This window comes from Pristis pectinata, chromosome 9, assembly GCF_009764475.1.
Source record: "Pristis pectinata isolate sPriPec2 chromosome 9, sPriPec2.1.pri, whole genome shotgun sequence".
Taxonomy (NCBI): Eukaryota; Metazoa; Chordata; class Chondrichthyes; order Rhinopristiformes; family Pristidae; genus Pristis; species Pristis pectinata.
Window position 1 is genome coordinate 24,335,122 of NC_067413.1, and position 16,250 is coordinate 24,351,371.

At 41.5% G+C, this 16,250-nt stretch overlaps 1 protein-coding gene across 2 annotated transcripts in view; it reads right to left on the reverse strand.

Annotated features, from left to right (window-relative positions):
• The window catches only part of zc3h3 (zinc finger CCCH-type containing 3), a 205,114-nt gene that overhangs the window by 47,074 nt on the left and 141,790 nt on the right, over positions 1-16,250 (reverse strand). The window lies entirely within an intron of this gene.

The following is a 16,250-nucleotide window of genomic DNA, read 5'->3' on the forward strand; positions in this document are numbered from 1 at the left end:
TCAAATAAGTATGTAGTAAAACAAAATTTATCATAGCAGTGCAATCGAATCCCTGAAGGTTATGTGCTATATTGAAGAAACAGTTTCTGAAAGTTTCCAGAAGTGAACTACTGAGAATTTCCACTGATAATTACGTAACAGCATTATCGTTTTCTTTTCACTTATGTATTTTATTGAAATTACAGGCAGTAGAGTAGTGGTTAAGTTAATGGACTAGGAACCAGAACTCTGGACTATCTACCTAGAAACATGAGTTTGAGTCCTACCTAGGCTGCTGGCGGATATACATTCTATTAAGTAAGTTAAATAAATCCTGGAATTAAAAATGCTCATTCTAATCATGGTAACCATGGAACTGCTGATTTGTTGTCAAAGGTCACTTTTGGTTGAATAATACCCTTTAGCGAAGGAAATCTGCTATCCTTCCCTGTCTGGCCTATATGTCACTCCAAAATGCACTGATGTCAATGGCTCTTAATAGTATCTTTAGTTCAAGGGCAGTTAGGGATGGTAAGAAATACAAAAAATGGCATGATTATCTACGTCCTGTGAAAGAATAAGTAACAAAATCCCACTGGAATAGGAGCAGGTCATCTAGTTCCTCCAGTTATCATGGTTCATTTGTACTTCATACTTACTTATGCTTGGTCCTTCAACACACTTGTGATAGATGACAACCGGCTATGATAATTTTTATGAGTGACTGCGCTATCACAGGGACTTTGCACGCTGTATACATAGATAAGAAAATTGGGCCATGACTTTGCATGCTGTTCTGTAGAGTGACTGAGCAGCAAGCTGAAGCAGAGTGACTTAGGCCATTTACACAAGTGCCCTCTCTTCTACCTTCATCTAACCCTAGCAATATATCCAATTAAAATACCTAAAGACTGAATATTTCAGGAATTAGTGCAAACAATTTTCTTAAAAATGGGTATATGTGAATTTTGGAAAGCATCCTACAAGTTTTCGGGCAAATTTTTTTTTGCATTTCCTCTCATGCATTTGTTGAGTTTGCTGATGTTATTCATTTTCCACTTCCACTACTATTCTGAATTATTTTTGCATGTTGCTATATTTTACAAAGCACTTTTTAAAAATGTCATCTTGGAAGCTAGTTGCTCTTCTGTAAATGTCACTTAAACCTGGATCTATTTCTGATTTTAAAGGTTTGACAGTTGATAACCTGAAGGCTCATGGACACGAAGTGTAAACTCTGTTTTTCTGCACATGCTGCTTGACCTGGTGAATCATTCCAGCATTTTCTGGTTTTGTTTCTGAAAACACTACGTGGAGAATCTGTTTTCAGGGTCAAGTATAAATCATCCATAATCTCATTGATTGGTGGAGTAGGCTTGTGGGGTTAAATAGCTCATTCTATTTCCTTTGCCAACAGTCATAATTTCTCCTTATGTAACTAAGTATCAAATTTTATTTGATGATCCTCAAGGAAACATTCAAGTATTACGTAAATCTAAATAGGTTTTTTTTTCCAAAAGATGCAAGTGGAATTTTCTCACCCAGTCCTGGACCTCAAAGAAGGCAAAACTCTTTTTTCTCTCCATCATTACAAAGAAATAATCTGTTCTCTGCAGGACCCTAATGTTAAGTAAGTGGAATTCAATCAGCCTGCATTTCACCAATCCAAACCTAGAGCTGTAAAGCTTCAAATCGCACCATACTAGAGATTGTTAATGCATCAATTGTAAGATTTCATTTAATTAAGAACCAACCTTGTAAATTCAATGTTCCACATCTTTAATAAAGCAACTTGTAAAATGATACAGTTATTATTCCTTGAGCAATCTTCTGCAATTTCAAACCTATTTAACAAACTGTGTCCATTAACAATGTCTATCAACTCTGTGATTATCTGAGTAATCCTTACTTCTACTGAGATATCTATTCATATCATATTTAAGTACTGGATTTCACTAATCCACATTCAACATCAAAACTGCTGTCAGCTACTCAAGGAAAAGCTTTTTCATTTTGCAGCGCATTTTCTTCCTCCACATCTTACCTATCTGCCTCCATACTACTCTAGGTTGTAGTTGTGGCTTGATGTTTGACGGACCTTGAGTTTTACGGTATGAAGCAAGCCTCTAACTTCCTCTATCCCACACCAAGATGAAGCAGGCACATTTCATCTGATTCTGATTCCTCAAGCTCCCCCTTTCCCCTCCCTTGTGATATTTCGGTCCTAGTCATTTCCTTTTTCTGAGAGCCTTTGATAAGTAGAATATTGTAAAGAGGTAATGCAGGCCAGTTTAAAGGAAGGAAAAAAAATCACATCATCAGCATCAGAAAGAGAAGTGAACAATACCGAGGTTTTGTGTGGAGAATGGATGATGAAGTGGGGTGGGATTCTCATTCCCAGGGTTCCTGAACATAAACTTTGTTCCAAGTTTCTCTTTCACATGCTATGTATCTTCAGTTTTTATTTAATTAATTTTTGATAGCAGGCATTGATAACCGATTTTTAGGTTTAACATGGAGGCACTGAGATAATGTGCAGATATTTGCAGCATAAAACTCAGTTAAGATAACAAATCCAGCATTAAGTTGATACTCTTACTCAGAAAGGCCTTGAGGTTGCTTGTAGTGAGAAGCTGAAATGCCACGTTATGCATTTGGGGATATCCTTTTGAGGCTAGGCTTCCATGCATAATCGTGGGGCAAGGTTGCCAGATCAGGACAAGAAAGATATTTATTTATTAGTCACATCTACACCTAAACACACAGTGAAATATGTCTTTTTGCGTTACTGAGAATGTGCTGGGGGCAGCCCACAGGAGTCGCCACTTATCCGGCACTAACATAGCGTAGCCTCAACTCCTAACCTATACGTCTTTGGAATATGGTAGGCAATCTGAGCACCCAGAGGAAACCCACGCAGAGACACAGGGGGAATGTACAAACTCCTTACAGACAGTGGTGGGAATTGAACCCTGGTCACTGGTGCTGGTCGTTATGCTAATCGCTACACTACCATGTTGCCCTGTTACAATCAAAACCAGGTGGGGCAGCATGGTAGTGTAACTGCATTCCACTTTAGGAAAAACACGTTACATGAACACTGTGAATTTCTACGCCACAAAATATTTTTTCATGGGGGAAATCCAGAAGAGTCTTAAAGCCTCATAATTTATTGATTCATCAGCACAAGCAGGAAGCATAAAAATAAAGATGAAACAAACTTGCTTTGTTTTTTTCTGGAACATAAAGGGCTGAGGGGTGACCTAATAGAAGTATACAAAATTATTGGAGACATACATAGGGTAGATAATCATAGTCTTTTTCCCAGGGTGGAAATGTCAAACACTAGTGGGCATAGGTTAAGGTGAGAGGAGGAAAGTTTAAAGGAGATTTGCAAGGCAAGCTTTTTTTTTACATAGAGAGTGGTAGGTGCCTGGAATGGGCTGCTGGTAGTGGCAGAAGCAGATATGATAAGAGATATTCAGGCCGACACCTGAATAGGTAGAACGGAGGAGGATATGGATCATTTGCAAGTAGATGGGATTCGTTAGACTGGCATCATGGTTGGCGCAGACTTGGTGGGCTGAAGGACCTTTTTCTGTGCTGATACAGTTCTATGTTTTATGTAAACTTGATCAAGCAACCTACCTGAAAAGCACTGCACATTAGATCAGTAACAGCCCAAAGAGTTAAATTAATTTATTTGTTTTGATAAATCTCAAATGCATTCTCAAAGAAACCAAACTAATAGAATAACTTGCACTTAATTTCACAATTTTTTTCAGACTTTCTTGTTTCAAGACATTTCCTCTTCCCTTTCTCATAGTACAATGTCCTCTTTCCTGATCTGTCACACCTGTTCATACTCTGATTAATACTGGCTACATGAGGCCGATCTTATGGAGACATTTTCAGATGAGTAGGTGGGAATTCATCTAACTACCTGGCATTTTCTATAGGAAGACTTGTCTCCAGAAGTAGATTGTTTACACATTAGATACTAAAACGTGGTCTATTTGACTTCATGTATGACCCAAGAACAGAAAACACTGACACACCATAAATAGGGAATTGCCTCATTAATATCATTACAAAAATTTAGTAGTTAAAAACTAAAATTAACTTTTTACATCTAATTTGTTTGAACGACAAATAAACTGAAGTTCCTCTACGTCAGTACAGCATAATTTGTCTTGTGCAGTAACACAAAACAAGCGATGGCAAATCAGTAACCTGTTTTCACTCTGAGTAATTTTCTTTCCATTAATTTCATACTGAAAGTAGTTCAGCCAATTAACAAGTCCTTTCAGTCACTAACTATATGACAGCCAACAATACGTGATGCAGCATGGGAGAAATGACTAAACTTCATACTGAAGGAGAGAGTAATGTAGATGCTGTGCATCAGAAGACAGTAATCCCCCCCTTAGAGCAGGTACTTCCAGGGTCCAGGAGGCAGACAGAAGGGTAACTGTCAGGGGACAGAAAGAGAAAGGGAAAAGGCAGATAGTGCAGAGGACCCTAGAGGCTGTTACCCTCAAAAACAGGTATTCCACTTTGGATGCTGTTGAGGGGGATGACCTACAGGGATCAAGCGGCAGTAGCCAGGTCTCTGGCACTGGGACTGGTCCTGCTGCTCAGAAGGGAAGGGAGGAGAAGAGGAGGGCAATAGTGATAGGGGACTCGATAGTCAAGGGAACAGACAGGAGGTTCTGTGGACATTAGTGAGAATCCCGGATGGTTGCCTCCCAGGTGCCAGGGTCCAGGATGTCTCTGATCAGGTCCACAGCATTCTTGAGCGGGAGGGAGAACAGCCAGAAGTCGTGGTACATGTTGGTACCAACGACATAGGTAGGAAGAGGGATGAGGTCCTGAAAAGTGAGTTTAGGGAGCTAGGCAGATGGCTGAAGACCTCAAGGGTAGCAATCTCAGCACTGCTACCAGTGCCATGTGATAGCGAAGGTAAGGAGATAGCAGATGAATGCGTGACCGAGGAGTTGGTGCAGGGGGCAAGCTGTTGGATTTTTGGATCATTGGGATCTCTTCTGGGGAAGGTGGGACCTGTACAGATTGGACAGGTTACACCTGAACCCGAGGGGGACCAATATCCTTGCAGGTAGGTTTCCTAGTGTGGTTCGGGAGGGTTTAAAAGCCAGATCTAACATATAGAGAGGCTTTGAGGAAGGAGAAGCAGAGTATAGGGTATAAAAGTAGTAGGGTGGATGGGCTACAGTGCATTTACTTAAATGCAGGAAGCATCAGGAGTAAGGGTGATGAACTGAGAGCTTGGATAAATACATGGAACTATGATATTGTGGCTCTCGCAGAGACTTGGCTGTCACCAGGACAGGAATGGATACAGAATATTCCCGGATTTCAGTGTTTTAAAAGGGATAGGGAAGGGTGGGGAGAAGAGGAGGGGTGGTGTTACTGGTCAGGGATACTATTATCGCTGCAGAAAGGGTGGATAATGTGGTAGGATCCTCTCTAGAGTCAGTATGGGTGGAAGTTAGGAACAAGAAAGGAGTAGTTACTCTACTGGGAGTATTCTATAGGCCCCAAGGTAGCAGCAGGGATACTGAGGTGCAGATTGGGAGGCAGATTTTGGAAGGTTGTTATCATGGGAGACTTCAACTTCCCAAATACTGATTGGCACCTGCTTAGTACCAAAGGTTTAGACAGGGCAGAGTTTGTTAAGTGTGTCCAGGACGGATTCCTGTCACAGTATGTTGAGAGGCCGACTAGAGGGAAGGCCATATTAGATCTAGCATTAGGTAATGAACCAGGTCAGGTGACAGATCTCTCAGTGGGTAAGCATTTGGGGTGGGGGGGGGGGGGGGGCACGGTGGGAGACAGTGACCATCGCTCCCTAACCTTTAGCATTGTCATGGACAAGGATAGGAGCAAAGAGGTCAGGAAAATATTTAATAGGGGCAAGTTATGAGGCTATAAGGCTGGAACTTGTGAATGTAAACTGGGGTCATATTTTTGAAGGGAAATGTACTATGCAGATGTGGTCGTTGTTCAGGGATCTCTTGCAGGATGTTAGGGATAAATTTGTAGCAGTGAGGTAGAGAAAGGATGGCAGGGTGAAGGAACTATAGTTGACAAAAGAGGTGGAACATCTAGTTAGGAGCAAGAAGGCAGCATACAGAAGGTTTAGGCAGCAAGGATCAGATAGGTCTCTTAAGGAATAAAGGGTAGCAAGGAAGGAACTTAATAATGGGCTGAGGAGAGCAAGAAAGGGACATGAAAAGGCCTTGGTGAGTAGGGTTAAGGAAAACCCAAGGCATTTTCACTTATGTGAAGAGCACAAGGATGACGGGAGTAAAGGTAGGACTGATTAGGGATAAACGTGGGAAGATGTGCCTGGAAGCTGTGGAAGTGGGTGAGGTCCTCAATGAATACTTCTCTTCAGTATTCACCAAGGAGAGGGGCCTTGATGATGCTGAGGACAGTGTTGGTAAGGTTAATGTTCTAGAGCATGTAGCTATCAAGAGAGAGGATGTGATGGAGCTGTTAGAAAATATTAGGACAGATGAATCCCTGGGGCATGACGGAATATTCCCCAGGATGCTCTGCGAGGCGAGGGAGGAGATTGCTGAACCGTTGGCTAGGATCTTTGAGTCCTCGTTGTCCATGGGAATGCTACCGGAGGATTGGAGGGTGGCAAATGTTGTCCCCTTATTTGAAAAAGGTAGTAGGGTTAGTCCCAGAGAATTATAGACCAGTGAGCCTTACCTCTGTGGTGGGCAAGTTGTTGGAAAGGATTCTTAGAGATATGATCTATGTGCATTTGGAGAATCATGGTCTGATCAGGGACAGCCAGCATGGTTTTGTGAAGGGCAGATCACGTCCCACAAGCCTGATAGTGTTCTTTGAGGAGGTGACCAGACAGCTTGATGAGGGTAGTGCAGTAGATGTGGTCTATATGGATTTTACTAAGGCATTTGACAAAGTTCCACATGGTAGACTTCTTCAGAAGGTCAGAGGGCATGGGATACAGGGAAGCTTGGCCATGTGGATTCAGAATTAGCTTGCCTGTAGAAAGCAGAGGGTTGTGGTGGAGGGAGTGCATTCAGATTGGAGGGCTGTGACTAGCGGTGTCCCACAAGGATCGGTTCTGGGATCTCTGCTTTTCGTGATTTTTATTAATGACTTGGATGAGGGGGTAGAAGGGTGGGTTGGCAAGTTTGCAGATGACACAAAGGTTGGTGGTGTTGTGGATAGTGTGGAGGATTGTTGAAGATTGCAGAGGGACATTGATAGGATGCAGAGCTGGGCTGAGAGGTGGCAGATGGAGTTCAATCCGGAGAAGTGTGAGGTGGTACACTTTGGAAGGACAAACTCCAAGGCAGAGTACAAAGTTAATGGCAGGATTCTGGGTAGTGTGGAGGAGCAGAGGGATCTGGGGGTCCACATCCACAGATCCCTGAAAGTTGCCTCACAGGTGGATAGGGTAGTTAAGAAAGCTTATGGGACGTTAGCATTCATAAGTTGAGGGATCGAGTTTAAGTGCCGCGAGGTAATGATGCAGCTGTACAAAACTCTGGTTAGACCACACTTAGAGTACTGTATCCAGTTCTGGTCACTCATTGTAGGAAGGATGTGGAAGCGTTGGAAAGGGTGCAGAGGAGATTTACCAGGATGCTGCCTGGTTTGGAGAGTATGGATTATGAGGAGAGACTAAGGGAGCTAGGGCTTTACTCTTTGGAGAGAAGGAGGATGAGGGGAAACATGATAGAGGTATACAAAATATTAAGAGGAATAGATAGAGTAGACAGCCAGCGCCTCTTTCCCAGGGCACCAATGCAAAATACAAGAGGGCATGGCTTTAAAGTAATGGGTGGGAAGTTCAAGGGAGATATCAGAGGAAGATTTTTTTACCCAGAGAGTGGTTGGTGCATGGAATGCGCTGCCTGGGGTGGTGGTGGAGGCAGGTACATTGGTCAAATTCAAGAGATTACTAGAGAAGCATATGGAGGAATTTAAGACAGAGGGATATGTGGGAGGAAGGGGTTAGATAGTCTTAGGTGAGGTTTAAAAGTCAGCACAACATTGTGGGCCGAAGGGCCTGTATTGTGCTGTACTGTTCTATGTTCATACCTCAATATGAACATTGTAAGATTCGCAGACGACACGAAAATCTGTAATGTTGTAGATAACGAGGAGAATTGACTTAGGCAAAAGCATGATACTGATCAGCTGGAAATTTGGGCAGAGCAATGGAAGATGGAATTTAATCCTGACAAGTGCAAAATAATGCATTTTGGAAGGTCAAATATGGGTAAGATACAAAGAGTACATGGTAGGGCCCTCGGGAGTATTGATGAATAGAGGGACATTGGGGTACAAGTCCATAGATTCCTGAAAGTGGCTGCAGAAGTAGATAGGGTGGTGAAAAAGGCAAATGGGATGCTTGCCTTCCATGGAATATAAGAGTAGGAATGCCATGTTGCAACTTTGTAAAACATTGGTTAGAGCACATCTGGAGTATTGTGTGCAGTTCAGGTCACCACAGTATAGGACATGATTGTGCTGGATAGGGTGCTGAGGAGATTCTCCAGGATGTTGACTGCATTGGAGCATTCAGTTAAGAGATATTGGATAGACTGGGCTTGTTTTCCCTGACGCACTGGAGGCTGAGGGGTGATCTGGCAGAGGCACATAAAATTTTATGGGGAATGATTGTAAAAATCATCTGATGTTTGGGGTATATAAAGCACAGAGCATAGGTATGTTAAGAGGTTGAGAAAGGATCTGAGGGGGAATTCCCCCTCCCCCCACCCCCCCCACATAGAGGGTCGTTGGAATCTGGAACATACTGGAACACCTAGACAATCACTTAAATCACCAAGGCAGAGAAGACCATGGACCACGAGGGTAAATGGGACTAGAATAGATAAGTACAATGGTTGGCATTGACATGGGTCTGTTTCTGTGCTGTATGACTTTATAACTTATGACCTGGAGAACTGGTAAAGCCTTCAGTGAAAGTTTTAAATGGAGAAAGATTTGAACCGAAAAGCACAGAGATTTCTTCACTTTTGCCAAAGTTGAGCTGGCAAAGTGTTCAATTTTTCACGTTTTGAAGCCAGTTCTGGAAAACAACAGTGATTTTGGTTTTGAGCAGTGTCAGTGTCTGTAGAACCAGTGACCAAGACAGTAAGAAAATCTGGAGTTCAAAGAGCAACTGCTGAACTTCATGAAAGGAATGAGTTTAATGACAGCACGTTGCAGGGAACAGACAGAAAAGAATATAGAATGCTGGCTGGTAACAAAAGATAGATTAAGCAGAGGAAAAGCACTGAAAGGAGTGAGGAACAAAGATTTGGTAAGTCAAAGAAATGTCCACTGTTTTGAGCACAAAAGGAACTTCCAGCTGCTTGCATCTGAGGGTATGCACACATTGACCAACAGGGGAAATGTATTGTGGAGAAGAGGCACTTGGAATCGTTCTTGTTCTCCAGAATGATCTTTGATTAATAAAAAGATACACCTTGATATACAAATTTAATCAACTGGAGAGGATGCTAGGTCACTACGGCTAGTAACAGATTGAGAGCAGATAGCAGCAGACAGGCTCTAATGCTGAGGGAAAGCTCCTGATTACACTGTTCATTACCCTGATTTATTTAGTACTGGCAGAAAATATTCCTCCAACACTATTGTCTGGAATCTACACAAATTATTTTCCGGGTGCTATACAACTGATGACATTTGGGCTAGCTCGATGCTAGGAAAACAGCACTACTGTACACAAAATTCTCACACCAAACATCAATGACAGTATTAACTCATCCAGAAACTTGTGCCAAAGTGGTTAATGCTACATTCATGCAACTGCTTTTCCTGCATCTCCCTTTCTTTGGGCGATGTGAAGACATGTATCTAGACCTAAATCTCTTGAGACCCATCACAAAGTCTACCCATGTCTTAAAATATCAATTGACTGAGGGAGAATTACAAATTTCCATTAACTCTCATGCACTTCCTGATTTCACTTGTAAATGGCCAACTCAAATGTTATTATGCCTGCTTGTCCTAGATTCCCCAAAGGACCTTCTCTTACTACCCTAAAATAAAACCCTTTACTGTTTATAATACCTTGATTCAATCATCACAACTCACGGGAATAGAAATCAAATAATGCAAACTAAACTCATAATTTAGAATAATAATGGCTTAAAATGTTAATGAGTTAATATCAAGATCAACATAGGCTAATGCTTGACCAAGGCTCTTTGCAAATGAAACACCATTATCTCAATTTAGTACTCCAGCATACTTGAGATATTGGCCATGTTAATAGGAGATTTATGCTGTTTAGCAGGAACTACTTACTGCTGAACAGCGCAAGTACTGCAGGCAAATAAACATTCACTATTGCAAGATAATTTCCTTTACTAGATAGTAGTTAATGCATGATTAATTTAGTCATGTGCACAATCATGGATCAGTAACACATGCATGTCAGATTTCCCAAATGGGTCAAGTATGTGTTGTGACAAAGTTCAGCAGTAATTATAAACTGTTTTACCTTTCAAATTGTCAGGGTAAACTGGTTTTAAATGAATTTAGAGGTGGGACAAGTAAATGGTGCTAGGAAGATTAGAGAAAAATTGCTCGAGGTTAATGAGGACATCTGAACTTTTGACCAGCATTGGTGATCTTACATAGCATTACAGCATGGATGGTTAGTCTCCCATTGGTTGACTGGAGCTGTAATTCAAACCACCATTAAATCACAAAGACATTTCATGCTGAGACGGGATATATTTGAATTAAGTCTTCTGCAGTAAAAATAGCACCTTGTATTTACATCTGCAAATGCTTTCTAAAAATATACTTTGAAAAACATACAGGTTGGCTTTAAAAAAAATCTTTCCAAATACAAGGATTAGTAGCCTAAAATGTAGGAAAAAAATCTCTGAAAAGGCAGCAGATTAATGCCTCCAGTGAAACCCTCCACCAGAGCTAAGCCAGAGATTCTTGGTGAACATCCCACTATTCCTATAATTGCCAAGATGACACATTAAACTACACATCAACCAGCAATCCTCTCCCTGATCACTTTAATTTGGATACATTTTACAAAATTGAGAGCAACCTGGTGAAAAGACACAGCCTAGACAATGATTAGTGGTTAAATAGAATATTAAATAAGAGTCTGGGATAAGTAATTATTTCATTTGTTGTTTGCAAGCTTCGTTGCTTCCTAAGAATTGATTTAAAGGTTTTGATGAAAGACCATCGACCTGAAAGGTTCTGCCTCCACAGATGCTCCTTGACCTACTGAGCATCTCCAGAATTTTCTTATTTGAAGTTTCCAGCATCTGCAGAATTTTGCTTTTCAATTAATTTACATGATTAGTAGCATAAAACCAGCGATTATGCCTCAAGAAGGTAGCATCCATCATTAAGGACTCTCACCAGCCAGGACATGTCCCCTTCACGTTACTACCATCGGGGAGGAGGTACAGGAGCCTGAAGACCCACACTCAAAGTCTCAGGAACAGCTTCTTTCCCTCCGCCATCAGATTTCTGAATGGTCCACAAACACTACCTCATTATTCCTCTTTTGCACTATTTATTTATTTTTGTAACTTATCGTAATGTTTATGTCTTGCACTGTACTGCTGCTGCAAAACAACAAATTTCATGACGTACGTCAGTGATAATAAACCAGATTCTGATTCAAAAATAATATGAAGCACTTTGGAGCTGCATATGGACATGTAAGATTCTGTAAAATTGCATCTTTGAAAAGGTTTTTGCAATAAAAAATGATTTCTGAAGCCATGCTCAATATGACTTGTAAAGGGAAAAATCGTAATATTTGATTTTTTTTTTAAATGGGGACAAAGCTGTTCATCTTCCGACTGAAAAAATGCCAACAAGAAATTGTGAGATGGTGATGAGCCAGGGTTTAACATCAGCAGGATCAAGCAGCTCACTCCACAGTTTTGTGAATTAATGAAACAATTCTTTGGGAGGCTCCCGTTTTACCCACATGTCAAACTGGTTAATTAGATATACAAAGCAATGCTTTCTACCCAAATTCTTTGCTGAGACATAAAGAGGGAATCCCATTTGTATTCACCTTTTGACATTGTTATGTATTACTTAGAGAAAGTATGGGGTAAATCATCAGATTAAAAGCATAACCCAGGATATAAATGAAACAATTGTACAATATATAAAAATGAAATTGTAAGGCACTCAGCTGGAACATCACTATAGGTTTTAATGGGGAGGGTAAACTAGGAACTGATACAGATCATGTCATAAAGATGCAAGAAGACAGTATTCATAATAGATAGGATATGGAGTTTGAATCTCAGGTCTGAGTCAGATAAGGTGCTTATATATTATTGGACCCAACCTACCTACAAATGGAATTGGGATTGGTTTAATATTGCCACCAAGATATGGTGAAAAACTTAGTTTTACATGTCATCCATACAGATCCCATGAGATCTTAAGGATAGGCATTTTGACAGTCATAGGGTAATACAGCATGGAAACAGGCCCTTCAGCCCAACTCATCCATGCCGACCATGGTGGCCACCAAGCTTGTTCCATTTGCCTGTGTTTGGCTCATATCCCTCTAAACCCCTCCTATCCATGTATTTATCCAAATGTCCTTTAAATGTTATTGTCCCTGCCTCAACCACTTCCTCTGACAGCTCTTCCATGTACGCACCATCCTCTGCATGAAGAAGTAGCCCTTTAAATCTTTCACCTCTCACCTTAAACTTATGCCCTCTTGTGTTTAGTTACCCTACCCAGGGAAAAAGACTGTGTGTTTACCCTATCTATACCCCTCATAATTTTATACACCTCTAAGGTCATCTGTCAATCTCCTACATTCCAAGAAATAAAGTCCAAGCCTGCCCAACCCCTCCCTATAACCTAGGCCCTTGAGTCCTGGCAGCAACCTCGTAAATCTTCTCAGCACTCTTTCCAGTTTAATGATGTCTTTCCTATAATAGGGCAACCAAAACTGTACACAATACTCCAAGTGCCATCTCACCAATGTCTTGCACAACTGCAATATAACATTCCAACTCCTATACTCAGTGTCCTGACTGATGAAAGCCAGCGTGCCAAACACCTTTTTCACCACCATCTACCTGTGACGCTTCTTTCAGCGAGCTAGCTATTTGTACTCTTCGGTACCTCTGTTCCACAGCAATGCCCAGGGCCTGACATTCACTGTACAATTCCTACCCTGGTTTGAGTTCCCAAAATGTAACACTTCGCACTTATCTGAATTGAAAGTCATTTGCCAATCCTCAGCCCACTTACCAAGCTGATCAAGATCTCCCTGTAATTTTCGATAATCTTCTTCGCTGTCCACTATACCACTTATTTTAGCATCATCTGCAAACTTACTAACTTCCAGTCTCCCCTGCTGTGCAGGACCTTGTCAAAGGCATTTCTAAAGACCGCATAGATAATATCCACTGCTCGATTGTCACCCATCCTCTTGATTAACTCTTTGAAAAACTAAGAGATTTGTCAGACACAATTACCCTTGCACAAGCCATGCTGACTATCCCTAATTAGACCTTGCCTACCCAAATGTTGATAGATCCTATCCCTCAGAATCCCCTTCAGTAACTTACCCACCACTGACGTCAGACTCACCAGCCTGTAGTTCCCTGGCTTGTCTTTGCTGCCCTTCTTAAATAACGGTACAATATTAGCCACCCCCCAATACTTCACCTATAGCTAAAGGTGAAGCAAATATCTCTTCAAGGGCCTCAACAAGTTGAAGTCAATCAGAAAATGAAGGCATGCTGAAAGTATGCAGGTCTAGTTCCTGATGAATCCATCTAGTGGGTGCAATTAATGTCTGCAAATATGCTTACACTAATATTCTGAGTCATGGCAAAAATTAACATGAACATCATACACCTCAAACAGATTCAGAGCACAACAATACTGGAGAACAGTTCTGTGCTTGGAGGAATTGCTGAAGAACTACCTTCTACTTTACCAGTAATTCTTGCTAAAGTGTGACAGTACTACCACTGGCTCCATCACTGACAAGTCACCCTTTGTAACACAGAGAGCAGGTCACAACTGAAAGGGAAATCAATTCATCCAGAAGGAAAATCTAGAGGACTGGGGCAAGTGGGGGGGGGGGGGGGGGGGGGGGGTGTGGTGGAAGGAAGAGAAACTAACCCTGGATTTGCTAGTGTTCTGCAATGCCTTGGCTAGCCAATGATGGGTATCAGTAACAGTTTAAAAGTGCAATTAACATAGCAATTCAAAGAACATAGAAAAGTAAAACAAGATTTTTAAACATTTCACATGGAACACCCATTGCTGGCAGGATCACAGTGTCTTTCTGGGGCTTTCTGCAACAGTTTAACACTGTGTCAGTACTGACAGTCAGCACTTTTGGTGTTATTTAGAGAATATTTGTTAACCCTCTGAGGGCCCAGAATGCCATTTACGCTCTTTGGGAAAATATTTACAAGATCAGCACTTTGCGTATATATTTATAGAAAAGCTTCAGTCCTCTTGAGACCAGACAAGACTTTTTTCTATCTACCCCACTATTTTTACTGGACAACTAAAAACAATAGAGTCAGCATTTGCACTTCATTGTGCACGATGGTAACATCTCACCTACATGCAGAGATTTCTCTTTTCAAAATTAAAATATACAAGTGGTAAAATTATGCAATTTCCTCTTCTTTATACATCTAGAACCAATGGAAGGATTTATAAAGCACATTTTACAACTTCTGGAAATCACCAAGTACTCATCAGGTATAGTCACCGCTCTTGTGTAAGTGATTGTGATAATGACCTGCTGACTTTAAGTCATACGGTTCCCTTTTATGCCTTGCTCTACCCTTTATGTTTCTCAGTATCCATGGCTGTCTAGATTTGTTAGCTCTGCCTTTTCACTAATTGGGAATTTTTTTGGTCTGACCCCTTATTCTTTCCTTATGGAATACATTTCAAGAATTCTGCACCTCCTGTGTCTCCTACTCTACCCAGCTAACATTGAGGTACAGTGGTACACTTCTTACCATCATTCTACAAAGTGCTGATTTGTTAGAGCCTTCAACCCAGCAGTCTGAACACTCATGGATACACAACCCCCTCATGATATCCGTTTGAGCTGCACATTGCTGTGCTGGGAAGCTGGCACAAAACCCTGAACTTCAGGAGTTCACACCATAATGAAATGGTGATCTCATCACCCCATGGCTTGATGTGGAGTAAATCACAAAAGCAATGTGCAGAGGCTGTCTGTGAGAGCTGGTGGTGGATGGACCTGCACAAACTGTGCAGCTGCAAAGTGTTACACCCAGGTCAGTGTAATGAATGCAGCATTGTCAGGGACTAGTAAATGTGTAGACACACTCCTACAATTTTCGTCTTGTAGGATGTGATGGAAGCTGCTCTCTCTCCATTTGGCTACACAGCTTTGTACAGCCTAGAGATTTCTCTAATAAAGCAATATTAAGAAGGCAACAGTGATCACCGGCTGATGAACTTGTTACCATAGGGAAATCTTCAGGCTGAGAAATACCTGTGCAGCCAAAGAAAGAGACAGGGAGACAGCAGTTTTCATCTCTGGATTCTCATGGTCTGTCAATACCTGGAGCATCTGTTGCCAGTTCTCAGCACCACTTGCTGAGGACTCCCAGCAGACCACAGTACCAGCAAGGGTGCAGCCCTTAGCCCCACATCTCAGCACTGAGTGGTTGCACCACTGCCCAATACAAGCCCTCAGAAGCAACCTCTGCACATTGCCTTGGTGGTTCACTTCACGCTTCTCATCGTGAAGCCATGCTTTAATAATGGTCAGATCGTTGTAACTTTGCGTATCTAAAATGAAAACAGAAAATGCTGGTTGCACTCTTCAGGTCAGGATGGATCTGCGTGGGAGAGGGAGAGGGCCCGAGAACCTTTCTTTGTCACAACTGCGAAATATAGTTTTCAGTTGCAGAGAAAGTAGGGGAGGGATGGATACAGCAAAGGGAATATCTCTGATATGATAAGACCAAATAGGTTAATGTAGTCGAAGATGATGTGTTGTTCCTCAAGCTTATGTTGGGCTTTGTTGCAACAATGCAGGAGACCACAGAACAAATAGGTCAGAGCAGGAAATGTGAAATCCCTTTCACATGTCTGTGACCTCAATTTCCAAGACTCACTGCATTATATAAAGTACACAATTAAGCATTTCTAACCTTTCTTCAGCCTTTACCTCTTCTACATTCCATGTTCATTCTTCCACC